This window comes from Chiloscyllium punctatum, chromosome 5 (genome assembly GCF_047496795.1).
Source record: "Chiloscyllium punctatum isolate Juve2018m chromosome 5, sChiPun1.3, whole genome shotgun sequence".
NCBI classification, from domain to species: domain Eukaryota; kingdom Metazoa; phylum Chordata; class Chondrichthyes; order Orectolobiformes; family Hemiscylliidae; genus Chiloscyllium; species Chiloscyllium punctatum.
Window position 1 is genome coordinate 53,672,871 of NC_092743.1, and position 13,643 is coordinate 53,686,513.

At 40.1% G+C, this 13,643-nt stretch overlaps 1 long non-coding RNA gene across 2 annotated transcripts in view; it reads left to right on the forward strand.

Annotated features, from left to right (window-relative positions):
• LOC140477085 (uncharacterized) overlaps positions 1–13,643 on the forward strand; it is a 54,337-nt gene that overhangs the window by 1,440 nt on the left and 39,254 nt on the right. The window contains exons 2-3 of one of the 2 annotated variants that reach the window (XR_011960649.1): positions 6,251–6,360; positions 6,557–6,674. This is a non-coding gene — a long non-coding RNA (uncharacterized lncRNA). Of the gene's footprint in view, positions 1–6,250; positions 6,361–6,556; positions 11,167–13,643 lie in introns of those variants that run through there. The other variant, XR_011960648.1, reaches the window with a different exon arrangement.

The following is a 13,643-nucleotide window of genomic DNA, read 5'->3' on the forward strand; positions in this document are numbered from 1 at the left end:
TGGTGGGACAGGGTAATTGCAGTGTGACAAGTTTACACGGGCACTTTGCATTAAGATATTCAACTGAGAAATTAATAATGAACAAATGTTGTTATAGGCCGTTTGCAAATTAATGATTTTTTTTAAAAGCAGATGTTTTGACAGAAAACATCTGCATACTTCACCCATATCGTATGTTTTTAATTAGACAAAACAAACCTAGCAAATGAACCGCATTGGTTTGTTGCGTATTGAAATTCAGTGTGAAATACATTTTATTTCAGATCAGCCAATTGAGGTACTTAAGAGTAGAGCTTCTCCAAGTAGGTTGTTTTATTTTGGTGTTGTGAATTCTGAAGCAGCAATAGCTCCGACCAGTAATAAGGGTTGTCTAGCCATCTTCCCTATTTAACAGGTTTCATTGAGGGTTCGTGACCATTTTCAAGCCCGAAAAGGGGCCGAAGAGGGGAAGCATTTGACAAGTTCTGACTTAGAGGAAATAATCAATGCAAATGATAAAGCAACCTCTGGTGATCATATTTGCAAGTATCACAGAGCAGTGTTCTGTTTTTACATGGTACGTTGTTGATGGGAAGTGCTTAATGGAAATGTTGCCCTCATCAGTACCTTTTCCTGTTGATTTTATTCAACAGATCATGTTATGGACCAGACTCCATCAAAACATTTCAAGATGGTAGCCCAGCCCCTAACTATTCTTGTTATTTTAAGTGTAGAGAGGATATTCCAGGAGCGATGCAGCTGGCCCAACCACTCAGTTTTAAACAAACCAGAATTTATTTACAGACTACTGAATTAAATACAAAAACAGGACCAAATTTAGAATAACAACCTTTCTGAAAACCCAGTTGACACTGTCACAACTTAACGATGCTGTTCCAAATATTGCAACATCCCCATAAACGCCCTCCTTGGCAAAAAGGGGTAAAATCAAACACAGGTACATACAGGAGAGAGATTATTGGGGGGGGGGGGGAGGAAGAATCAGCATGAACCTGTTTCTTTAGGTCCAGGAGCTTCTCTGGTTTCCGAGCTAAACCTAAACCAACCAAACCAAATCCTGAACTGGGAGAATTGGCCACTTCCTTTTCACTGTACAAGTGTTTTCACTGTACAAGTGTTTTATTTTTAAAAAGCTCTCATAACCTTTTTCAGGTAGATATTTCCAGACTTATAGGAACCTCAACCTTTACAACCCCTCTGAAAAAAATCCAAGGACAATATAACCTTGTTAAAAGAGCAGCAGCATCACATTAACAGCTAATTTAGAGATGTACATATTTCTTACCAATACTATCTTTTGGTAATCCTTTGCCTACTTGCACAATAGAGGAGGTAAATGAACTGGAAAACACTACAAATTTTCAGTTAAGGACAATGCATTCTGGTTCATTTCAATTTTTTTAAAAAATTACTATTGTTAAACTTTTAACCGAAGGAAGGAAAATTAGTTTGAGTTTATCCTGCTAAATATTCTGATGATACCTATGGGTTAGAGAAGTAAATTACAAAGAGGACATTAGGATACTACAAAGGGATGTAGCTAATGAGCAAAAAGGTGGCAAATGAAATATAATTTGTGAAAAATATAATATAGTCCATTTTTGAATGAAGTATTCAAAAGAGCACATGATCTAAATGGGGAATTGCAAAGCTCCAAACCGCAGGGGGATCTTAGTGTATGAATTGTAGAAGGTTAGCTAAGAATAGAGCAAATAATTAGGACAGCTAATACTATGTTATGTTTTGCAAGGGGAGCAAAGGCATAAGTAGGGAGATTCTGCTTCAAATATACAAAGTTTTATAAAACTGCAAAATGAAGATATTCAAGTAAATTTGCTATAGCAGGAAAAACATCTTTGAATATTTTCTCACCGTTATTAGCAACAAATACTCGGCAATGTAGATCAATCAATATCACAGCTGCATTACTGCACAAGGATCAGTTCAAAAGGGATATGTTTGTTCATTTTCCAAAAGAGACATTAAATATATTCGGGCCAATCTGGGAGTTAAATAAATGAGCACATAGCCGAAATAACACCTTAGGAGAGTTATATCTCTCAGTGAAATCCATTCTATTAAAATAGGACTGTCTCGTTTTCTCATTCATTCACAAGATGAGGGTATCTCTTACTAGGCCAGCATTTATTGCCCATTCCTAATTGCCTAGGGGGCTGTGAGGATTCAATCACATGTTTGGAGTCACATGTCAGCCAGACCAGGTAAGGATGGCAGTTTCCTTCCCTAGAGGACATCAGTGTACCAGAAAACACTTTAAAATTTTACTGGCATCTTTATGGGGGCTGAAGGAACATCTTTTGAGCATCTTTAGATGTATGTAGATGAATTTTCTACTGATAGGGAGCAGTGAATTTGAAAATAGTTTCATAAATGTGTTAAAGTAGAAACCAAAATTGAGGCGTTTGAGGCTGTTAAATACATTGGACTGTAGGCAGAATGGACTGAGTGTCACCTTGCCTCAGAAGTCATAACAACAAATGTTAACCTTATTGCAGTTAGTCAAAATAGGGCCTCACAGAAAGATGCAGGAGCTTCAAAAACTGTAAATAGGTGAATTACTGAGCCTAACTGGAAAACTGAAGTGGCAATGCACCAAGTCATAGAGTCATAGCCATACAGCACAGAAACAAATCCTTTGATCCAACTGGTCCATGTCGACCAGATATCCTAAACTGAATTAGTCCCATTTGCCTATATTTGGCACGTATCCCTCTAAACTCTTCCTATTCATTTACCTGTCCAAATGTCTTTTAAATATTGTAATTGTACCCATGGCTACCACTTCCTCTGACAGCTCATTCTATACAAGCACTGCCCTTTAGATCCCTTTTAAATCTTTCCCCACTCACCTTAAACTTATGCTCTTGAGTTTTGGACTCTGTTGGCTATTCACCTTATACCCCTCATGATAAACCTTTCCAAGGTCACCCCTCAGCCTCCAAAGCTCCAGGGGAAAAGGTTCCACTCTATCCAGCCTCTCTTATAACTCAAACCCTCCTGTCTGGCAACATCCTTGTAATTTTTTTCTGTACCCTTTATTGTTTAATAACATCCTTCCTATAGCAGGGTGACCAGAATTGTATGCAGTATTCTAAAAGTGGCCTCACCAATGTCCTGTAGAGTGACAACATGACTCTGATACTCAATGCTTTGACCAATGAAGGCAAGTGTGAAAATGCCTTCTTCATTTTGAGGTCTTAGAGTTGAGTGCAACTATAAAAAATCAAAAGGTGTAAAAAATAATTTGGGTGAAAAAAATCATAAAATTAAAAATGTGTCATTAGGATATGCCAGAAACATGAAACCTATTGTCCTGAATTTTCTGATTACCAGACATCATTATTTAAGTGTTGCACTTGGGGACCGTGCAGAATGCCCACTGCAGCAAACTCTGAAGGTATTGTGTAGAAAATTGAAGATTCTGTTTGATGTTTCTGCTACACTTGAAACCATACAAAGGTTTCCCTTTAAATTGAAAATATTTGGAAAGTTCCAAATAACTTAAGTAAATAGCAAAAGTTAGACTATAAGTGGTCTCCTCCTATTCAACTAACCCCATGCTGACATCACGCATCCCCGACTACAATGCCTTCAGATCTCTTTCATCTCCCAGATCCAGATCTGACCTGTCCCTCTCTCCTGCTGGGTCTCAAAAAGCCCACCCCATTCCAAACTGAACATCTCCAATTGCTGCTTCAGGACTCTTCCCCACTTCCCCCACTCTGGACTGGTTCTCCTATTTCTGCATTCCAGACTCAATCAGTTCTCTTCTCCATAAACCTGGGACTTGACCTCCCCAACGACCACTCAATCTGGCCCCCAAAACTACCTGTGATCCAAATGAGCCCCCTTCTGGACCCACCCTTCCCCACAACCGCTGGGTGCTATTCCCTCCTTCCACTGGTCCAGACACCTCCCAATTTGAGGTTCAGCAACAATGGCTACTGAGTGCTACATTCCTAAGAAGTATGTATGAGTAAAGTACATTTGAAAAAACGCATAAATGAAAAATGACAGAATCGATATTGCAGTTTAAACCAGGAGCTGGAGAACAGAGAGACCGCCAAATTGAAATAGGTGGGTAACAGCTGTCAGCCATCTGATTGCTTTATGAAGCATGGAGCAAGTAGGGGCTTTTGCAGTACAGTGTTAGTGACCCTACATCTATACCAGAAGAGGCTGGGATCAAGTCCTACCTGCTCATAGCATCCCTGAACAGGTTGATGAGGAAAATACATGTAAGAAAGATATACGTAAGGAAGCTTTAATAAACTATGCATAATGCTGGAAAAAGAGCATTTAATGTACACTTCTGAAAAAGTAATACATTATGTTGCCATTTTTATATTTATGCTTTGGTAGCTTTTCATTATTATATATTAATTTATTTTAAAATGAATGAAAAGGGAACCTGTTACTATCAAGTAAGGTCTGGCAGAAACTGATCAGGCCAAGTGGAGCTAGGGAACAAGTGAAGATTCAATAATAATGAAGGGATAATTGAATGAGAACATGACTGAGTGTATAGCATGGGTATGTTGTGGATTTTGTGATTGTGGCTGACCAAAAAAGTATATGCCCAAACTCTGTTTGACCAGCATTGAAGCTCTAGTGTTTAACAGTGACTGGTCAATATTCTGATATGCCCTACCCCAGGAAAAGTTTTCACTTGGACTGTGCACATTGTCATTTTTTTTTGCAACAGTAGACATCTAAGTCTGTCTCCTTTCCCTTTTGTGAAGAGAACATTTTGTAAAACCTATGTTTGCTTCCTTGGTACTGTATTAACATGGAGATGAATTCCTCACAAAAAATTAGGGTGGCACAGTGGCTCAGTGGTTAGCATTCACAGTGCCAGAAATTCAGTTTAATTCCAGCTTTGGGCGATTGTCTGTGTGGTGTTTACACATTCTCCCCGTGCTTGTCTAGGTTTCCTCCGGGTGCTCCAATGTCCTCCCATATTCGAAAAATGTGCAGATTAGGTGAATTGGCCATGCTAAATTGCCCATAGTGTTCAGGGATGTGTAGGCTAGATTAGTCAGGAGTAAATATAGGATAATAGGATAAGGGATTGGGCCTGGGTGAGTTTCTCTTTGGAGGGTTGGTGTGGACTTGTTGGGTCGAAGGGCTTGTTTCCATACTGTATGGATTCTAATTTCTAATTTGCACCTTCACTAAAACACTTATTTCCACTTCTGTAGCTTCACCTCACTTTGACCGACTCTTGCTGAAACCCTCATGCCTTTATATCTCTTGATCAATCCCACATACTGCCACATTCTAGCTTCCAGAATCTTGAGGTTATCCAAATGCCTGCAGCTCATGTCTTAACTCGTACCTCATCTCATTCACTAATTTTCGTTATTCTCAACACGGTAACCATATTGCCAAGAAACTGCTACTGCCACCATTCTGTTTGTTACCTATTGGCATGTTGTTCACCTCATCAAATTGAAAACACAATCATTGTGTTCATGAAAAGTATATCTTCTCCAGTCCCATGTTTTGATGGGAAGTTAAATTGGTTGCTGATCAAATGAGATGTAGATTTCAAAAAATTTCACATTTCTCAATGACCTCAATCCTCTCTATCTCTATAACTTCCTTCATATTGAAAAATCGCTGAAATTTCTGTGCTTTTCTAATCTGCCCTCTTAGATATCTCTGATTTTAATCCCTCTAATGTTGGTGGTCAGCTTTCAGTTGCTTGGTCCTTACATTCTACAATTCCCTCTCCACTCTTCTGCTTCACTACTTGGCTTTTCTCCTTTTAGCCAATTTTAAAAATGGATCAGTTTAACCAAGCTATTGGTCATCTGATCAAATATCTCCTCTGGGACTCAGTACCTAATTTAATTTTATAACCTTGATGAAGCATCGTGAGATGTTTGAATTTGTTAAAGGTATTCCATAAATATAAAGGCATTACTGTCAATGTAACAAATTGAGTCAGTAATACTGAAATTTTATTATATCTGCAATAATTGAAATTTTTAAAGGGACATTTCAGACACAAATGTTTAAATACATATAAAGCTTTTTTTTCCTGGCAGTTTACAGCAGCTATGATTTTCATGTTTGAATGAAGTGGAGTGTCTGTATATGCAGTTTGTAGACTCCAATTCCGGTATGCTATGTGACTAAAGAAACTTCCTAACAACAATAAAACTGTTGCCTGATCCAAAATAAATGCTGCGAGCTGTGGCCTGTTTGCTTATGTTTCATACAGAACAACAATGGCTGGTCTTCCAAAGTATTTATAGCAAAACACTGCAGATGCTGGAAACCTGGTACCAGACTCGAAATTTTAATTCTACTACACATGCTGCCAGACCTGCTGTGAGTTTCTTAATGTTCCCTGTGTTTGTTTACAAAGTAATTAATTGTTTGTAAAATGATTTCAAATTTTCTTTTCAATATAATTGATCATTACATAAGTGTTTTTTCTCTTTCTTGAGTTATTTGATAATCAATCTGTGAACCTTCATGAACTCAAGCTTTTTAACAGGACTTCTAAATCATTATATCGTTACAGGCATCTATCAAGAAGAGTTTTGGACATTTCCTATCGAAGCAATGGACTGAGGAAGATATCTTTCCCTGAACACAGCCATCATGTTTGCAATTTGATGAGGTGAACAGTGTGCCAAGAGGTAACAAACAGAATAGTGGCAGCAGCAGTTTCTTGACAATATAGTTACCATATTGAGCATAAAACAGCACAGTTGAAAAGTGTGGCGCTGGAAAAGCGCAGCAGGCCAGGCAGCATCCGAGGAGCAGGAGAATCGACATTTCGGGCATAAACCCTTCCTCACTTTCTCCCATAAAACATCACAGAACATTTTACATGTCCTGAATGTAAGATCAAATATGGAGGTTGCACCAACTATGGATACCATCATTTTTCTTACGTAGAAGTGCTTTCTGCTGCACTTTTCTATGCATTTCAGTGGTGTGGCACTATTGTCTTTGCAGCACTTCCCTTGTTCGGCGTAAGGGGTCTGAGGATGTCCTCAGCCCTAGCCCCTTAATGATGAAAAGCTGGATGCTATCCATTTCCACACATGGAGAAATGCTGGGGAATATTTATTGCAGTAGTGACTGACTTAAAGGAGAAACGTCAGTTAATGAGAAAGAGAGGAGGAGGAAAGAATTGTAGAAATTAGGGCTCAAACTAATGAACGCATGACCATTCAAAATTTAGGGATTAAAATTGGAGATGTTCAAGAGGCCAGAATAAGATGTGCATTGATATTTTACAGGAATTTAAATGTGGAGAGATCATAGAAATAGGGAGGGATATAATTTCAGATAGAATTTAATGGCAGTGCAAAAGCAGTATGTATTCCACCTCCTACCTTCCCTCACATTTTATCCATTCTCCCTGAAACAATATCTGGTTAGAGATATACATTTGAATGAAAAATGAGTATAACTGGGTAGGACATGCTTAGATATTAAAAACATTTAAAGCCAAATACAACATTACAGTTAGAAGGAAAAGCCAAAAAGGTTCCCTTTGAAATTACAACATTCCTGGAAGGCACATACACCGATGCTGTTAGTCAAATCAGTTGATTAGTATTCACCACCGACAACTAAAATCTACACATAATGAATTAATTGCTGAGAAGGAGGCCTGGAAAGAAATATGGCAACATCACATGATAATGTGATGTTAATTCAGTCGACAATTAAATAACTCCAAAGAGGCCAGGATCCCGTCACCTTTTATTTACACAGGCATAGTGCTTGACATTGGTCCAGCTTCCACAGACCCAGCTCTGAGAGTGAACAAAACCCCTGACTCTCCTGTTTATATCTGCTAGCCAGGATCCCTGTAGATGCATGAGGGTGGCACAGTGGCTCAGTGGTTAGCACTGCTACCTTACAGCACCAGGGTCCTAGGTTCGATTCCAGTCTCGGGCAACTGTCTGTGTGGAGTTTGCACATTCTCCCTGTGTCTGCGTGGGTTTCCTCCGGGTACTCCGGTTTCCTCCCAAAGTCCAAAGATGTGTGGATCAGGTGAATTGGCCATGCGAAATTGCTCATAGTGTTAGGTGCATTAGTCAGAGGGAAATGGGTCTGGGTGGGTTACTTTTCGGAGGGTCGGTGTAGACTGTTTGGGCTGAAGGGCCTGTTTCCACACTGTAGGGAATCTAATCTGATTATTCCCTGATTGGAACAAATTAACAGCCCCAATCAAGGAACTCATATGCTATGAGGTCCACCTGGCTAATCTCAGTACAATCACCACATCCCTCCCCCTCTAAGTACAGAGATGAAGGTCTATTCTTTTTCTTGTATGGGTCCTGGTATGTTTTGCTTCTCCCCCATTTGCAACTTTGTAGCTTTCACAGGACCTGACCTCACGTCAACCATGCCTGTTACCGATGCAGAGCCATTTCTATGGTTTAAGCACCAAACTTTGTCACCTGAAGTAAATTGTCTCACTCTCTTAGAAGAGTTTTGTGTGTTGCATTGGCATTCCTGATGGTTTTTCACCTTCACCCACAGGTCAGATTTAGCCTGGCGCAGAGTCTTCTCCCCACTAGCAGTTCTGCTGGAGCTTTCCCTGTCGATGCATGAGGGGGTGGTCTGATAATCAAAAGGAACTGGGAATCTGTAGGCTGTTTCTTTAAGCCTGCCTTCAAGGTTTAGACTACTATTTCCGCTAGACCATTGGACAATGGATGGTTTGGATCTGTTCTTATATGCCAAATATGATTTGAGTTTAGAAAATACTTGAATTCCCTGCTGATAAATGATGGCCAGTTTTCTGTGGCCATCGCTTCCAGGAGCCATGTATTGCAAAAGATGCTCACAGCTTTTCTATCATCCCCATGTTTGATGAATGAACTCTCTGCACATCCAACCATTTTGAATGGGTGTCTACAATAACCAAGAACATTGAGCCCATGAAAGGGCCGGCTGAGTTGATGCGTAGCTGAGGTCAGGGTTGATCTGGCCATTCCCACGAATGTGGGGGAGTTGTTGGTAATTTGGTCCTTGTTGGCACTCTGTACACTGCCGCACCAATGCAGCTATGCCTGCATCCAATCCTGGCCACCAGACACAACTTCTCACCAACATTTTCATTTTGGAAACCCTTGGATGACCCTGGTGGAGTTCAGCCAGTATCTGGCAGTGACCTCTGCTCAGGACAACCACTCTTGCTCCCTACAATAAAATGCCATACTCTATGGTGATCTGGTCTTGCCAGGTTCAGAAAGGTTTCATTTCTGGTTGTGATGGCCCTTTTGTTTCCCTCATAACCACCAGCTTTTTTAGTTTTGGAAGACTGGATCTTTTTGCATCCGCAGTCTATTATTGTCAGCGGTGACTGGATGGGTGTCCTGATGGACTAAAACCAGAACAGACTCTTCCAGTGGCAGCACCACTGGTGGTGTATCTGTTGGCAAGAAGTGGCTCAAGGCATCTGTTTTTGTTATTTGGCCTCCCGGACAGTATTGCAATTTGTAATTGTATGCACTTATAAAGGATCCACCACTGAATTCAACCTGGATAAATGGGCAGCACAGCCTTGCATTTCTTGAGCCCCTGCAGCAATTTGTGGTCTGTTACTATTACAAATTTGCATTTGTAAAAATATTGGTGGAACTTTCTCAAACCAAAGATGACCACCAAATCTTCCTTCTCAGTCTGAGTGTATTTGCGCTCTGCATTAGCCAAAGTCTGGGAAGCATATGCTATCATCTCCTTTGGCCCAGCTGTAAGCCAACATTACCTCAATACTGTACAATGAGATTCACATTATCAGCACCAGATCTCACTTGGGATCTCAGTATGCTTATTTCTTAGACAACGATAGCTGCTTCTTTGCTTCCCTACAGGCTGTGTTTGGGATACAAGACCATTTCCAAGCTGTCCCTTTTTACATAGAAGATGTAAGAGTGAAAGGATGGAGGCCAGGTTATGTATGAGCTTGCTGTAGTAATGCACCAATCCAAGGAAAGACCTAAGCTCCAGTGGGAACCTATTGTCTTCACCTTATCTTCTAACAGCTGTAACCCAGTCTCATCTATCAAATAGATGACTTGGGATGTCTGTAACACATCTTTTTTTTCATTTCTAAAGCATGCGTCCACGTTGGAGAAATGTTAAAGGACTATGTCCAAGCCTTCTAAGAACTCTTTATTGATCTCCCCTGTTGTTAGCACAACATCCAGATAAATGGCGACCATGTAAAGTGTTCTGCATCATCTGCTGAAAAATAGCAGATGATACTCCAAATGGCAGTTTTGTATATTGGTACAAATCCTTTTGGATGTTAATTGCAGTATACATCTGGGAATCCTCAATTGCAGGTACGCATGGCTCATATACAACTTTGTGAAGAACAGTCCCCTAACAGCAATGTGTATAAGTCCTCTTTGAGAGGGATTAGATATTTATCCAGATGCGAGAAGCCATTCATTGTTTGTTTGAAATCCTCACAAACGTGAACTGACCCATCAGGCTTCACAATCTTTACAACTGGTGCTGCCTGTTCCGCAAACTGTAACAATTCCTTTGTTTTCCATCCTCCTGGTTTCTGCCTGTACTTCTGCATGAAAGGCAAATGGCAATGGGTGGGTCTTGCAGAGGTGTGGAATTGCTTCCTGGTCAACATGCAAGGTGGCCTTGGCTCCTTTGATAGTCCCTACACCTTCCTGAAAAGCATCCGGGTATTTAGGTAGGACTTAAATGGTTAACCCATCTGATTCACTATCCTTACCAAGTCTCAAGCAATCATCTTCTAATCTAAAATGTTGAGCCAATTGAAGGGAATCTTTCTCAACCAATTTTGCCCCATTAGGCTTGAGCCCAAACCTTTTACTATAATCGTGGTAAGTGAACCAGCTGTTTCTCATACGAGACCAGGACCAAAGTTGTACCCTTAATCTGTGACGGTTCTCCAGAATAGGTTCAAAGTCTAGCCAATGCCTTACACAACTGTAAGAGTTGGAGTCCAGAGCAAATTTTGTAACAGATACGTTCTGCAATCACTGATTCAGCCACTCCTATATCAACCTCCATTAGAACTGGGTGACCATTTAACCAACTGTTTATTTTGTTTGGTTTTGATTTGGATGTTGCTAAGCAATTGCACTGTTCCAAGTCTGTTTGAAGTTAAAAATCACACAACACCAGGTTATAGTCCAACAGGTTTATTTGGAAGAACTAGCTTTCGGAGCACTGTTCCTTCAAAGGAGCAGTGCTCTGAAAGCTAGTGCTTCCAAATAAACCTGTTGGACTATGACCTGGTGTTGTATGATTTTTTAACTTTGTACATCCCAACGCAATGCCGGCACCTCCAAATCAAGCCTATTTGAGGTCAAATTGAGCTTCAGCTAGTAAGCGCTTTTGCACAGTCACATCATTGACCTCACATTACAAACGGTCTCTCAGCATCTCATTCAGGATCAAACAAATGTCACATGCCTCTTAAAAATTCCAATACAGATTGCTTAGGTTCTCAAATTGCCAACTAAACTGATAGCGTCTCAGCATTAGAGACGGCTTGGGGTTGTAATATTCCTTAACAAAATCCATCAACTCTTGAGAGGTTTTAGTACCTCAAGAAACATTAAGAGTCTGAACAATTGAAAAAGCTGCAGGTCCACAAGCTGTCAGTAGAATTACTTGCTGCTTTTCATCTGCTCCAATATCATTTGCCCAGAAAAAAAAACACCTTCTCTCCATATATTGGGTCCAGTCTTCAACAGCAGGAGCGAATGAGTCAAGCTTCCCAAACAACAGCATGATGCCAGAAATGGTTACACCAACTCAAAGTCAGTCATTGTAAGCAGATTTCTTCAGGACCATATCTTTTTCTCTCATTACCACTGAAATAACTCCATAGAGGAGTTATTATCCTGTCACCAAGTCACCCTTTATTTACATGTGTATTGACACTAGTCCGGTTTCCACAAAGCCATCTCTCATGTTTATATCTGTCAGTCATGACCTCCCAGTTTGACCAAATTAACCGGGGGAGGCAATGGCCGAGCGGTATTATCGCTAAATTGTTCATCTGGAGACCCAGGTGATGTTCTGGGCACCTGGGTTTGAATCCCACCATGGCAGATGGTGGAATTTGAATTCAATAAAGAAATCTGAAATTAAGAGTTCTAATAACCATGAAAACATTGCTGGATTGTCGGGAAAAACCCATCTGATTCACTAATATCCTTTAGGGAAGGAAACTGCCATCCTTAGCTGGTGTGGCCTACGTGTGACTCCAGACCCATAATGATGTGGTTGACTCTCAATTGTCCTCTGGGCATTTAGGGATGGGCATTAAAAGCTGGCCTCGCCAGCAACAACGGCATCCTGCAAATGAATTTAAAAAAAGCTCCAATCAGGGAATTCGTATTCTTTGAGGTCCACCTGACTGACCTAGTTACAATCATTACAGTTAAGAGACAGCAAAGATCATTATCACATAAGGACCATTAAAAAGCTGGGTAAGATGATATACAAAGACAGAGAAATGAAACATCTTTACAGATAAACATTTAACAAAGGATTCTTTTAAGACTGAAAGAATAAGGGACAGATGAAAAGAATGTCCATAAAGAGTATTAAATATTACAATCTAATTGACTTGATAAAGCTCATAACTTTTTAAAGGAATCGTCACTAAATAATTGAAACAACATCACAGGAAAGTGAAGGAATGTATCCAGAGAATTATCACCCACATTTACAAGGGGGAGGGATATGAATAATATAATACCTTTGTACTGAAATTTCAGACTCAGTACCCTCAGATGGGTTGCGTGGTGGCTCAGTGGTTAGCACTGCTGCCTCACAGCACCAGGTTCCCAGGTCCGATTCCAGCCTCAGACGACTCTCTGTGTGGAGTTTGCACATTCTCCCTGTGTCTGCGTGGGTTTCCTCTGGGTGCTCCGGTTTCCTCCCACAATCCAAAGATGTGCAGGTCAGGTGAATTGGCCGTGCTAAGTTGCCCATAGTGTTAGATGCATTAGTCAGAGTGAAATGGGTCTTGGTGGGTTGCTGTTCAGAGAGTTATGTGGACTGGTTGGGCCGAAGGGCCTGTTTCCACACTGTAGGGAATCTCATCTCCTAATACTGCATTTCTCAAAGGATGTTTTCTTCCACCAGGGGAAGATTTCTTTACTTACTCAAAACTTTAAGTTAAAAGATTACTTAAAATCGTAATGGATATTCAAATTAAATATTATTTGATGTTTTATTTTTACTAGGTATTCCTGTACAGTTATTATCATATATAACTTGATTCTATTAAATTTAGAATTCCATCTTTTTATAGTCTTTAGCGTAGCCAGACCAATTATGGTACGCTACGTTCTAATTATCATCTCATTTAAGATTTTTCTTATAACTGAAATCAACCATACTACCTATATACTTTGATGGGTAAATACATATTTTGGAGAGATAAATCCCAAATCGTTAAATTTTTTGCCACATTTGTAGCATTGCTAAGGCTTATTAAAATTAAGCAGGTTGTTTAGAGAAACGTAACATTTTCGGGCAATTTGTTCTCCTATGGCGCCGTTTTGTCAACCTTACAGACTGAAGTCTGAGCATTTGTGGATTGACTAGCTTGATCTTAGTGGATAGAATTTATC